We start from the raw sequence: 745 nt of genomic DNA, 5'->3' as shown, positions 1-745 counted from the left end.
TTCACCTCTGCTATTGCAGGGTTCTCAGGATCATAAGCTTCTTCCTCAAAAGATGCCTCTTGAGTACTGTTGGATGTAGCTTGCATTCCATTCAGACTCTGAGAAATCATATTGACTTGCTGAGTCAATATTTTATTCTGAGCCAATATGGCATTCAGAGTATCAATTTCAAGAACTCCCTTCCTCATAGGCGTCCCATTATTCACAGGATTCGTTTCAAAAGTGTACATGAATTGGTTATTTGCAACCATGTCAATGAGTTCTTGAGCTTCTGTAGGCGTTTTCTTTAGGTGAATGGATCCACCTGTAGAATGGTCCAGTGACATCTTTGATAGCTCAGACAGACCATCATAGAATATATCCAGGATGGTCCATTCTGAAAGCATATCAGAAGGACACCTTTTGGTCAGTTCCTTGTATCTCTCCCAAGCTTCATAGAGGGATTCACCTTCCTTCTGTCTGAAGGTTTGAACATCCACTCTAAGCTTACTAAGCTTTTGAGGAGGAAAGATATTGGCTAAGAAAGCCGTGACCAGCTTATCCCAAGAGTTCAGGCTATCTTTGGGTTGAGAGTCCAACCACACTCTAGCTCTGTCTCTTACAGCAAATGGGAAAAGCATAAACCTGTAGACCTCGGGATCAACCCCATTGGTCTTAACAGTATCACAGATCTGCAAGAATTCAGTTAAGAACTAAAAAGGATCTTAAGATGGAAGTCTATGAAACCTGCAGTTCTGCTGCATCA

At 41.7% G+C, this 745-nt stretch overlaps 1 non-coding gene across 1 annotated transcript; it reads left to right on the top strand.

Moving 5' to 3' along the window:
- The first annotated feature begins 380 nt into the window (after positions 1-380).
- LOC112780902 (small nucleolar RNA R71) lies at positions 381-488 on the top strand. The gene has a single exon (XR_003191708.1). It is a non-coding gene; the product is annotated as a small nucleolar RNA R71 (small nucleolar RNA).
- The last annotated feature ends 257 nt before the right edge of the window (positions 489-745 follow it).

Source organism: Arachis hypogaea, chromosome 19 (genome assembly GCF_003086295.3).
Source record: "Arachis hypogaea cultivar Tifrunner chromosome 19, arahy.Tifrunner.gnm2.J5K5, whole genome shotgun sequence".
Classification (NCBI taxonomy): Eukaryota; Viridiplantae; Streptophyta; class Magnoliopsida; order Fabales; family Fabaceae; genus Arachis; species Arachis hypogaea.
This window is presented reverse-complemented; position numbering and strand designations above follow the sequence as displayed.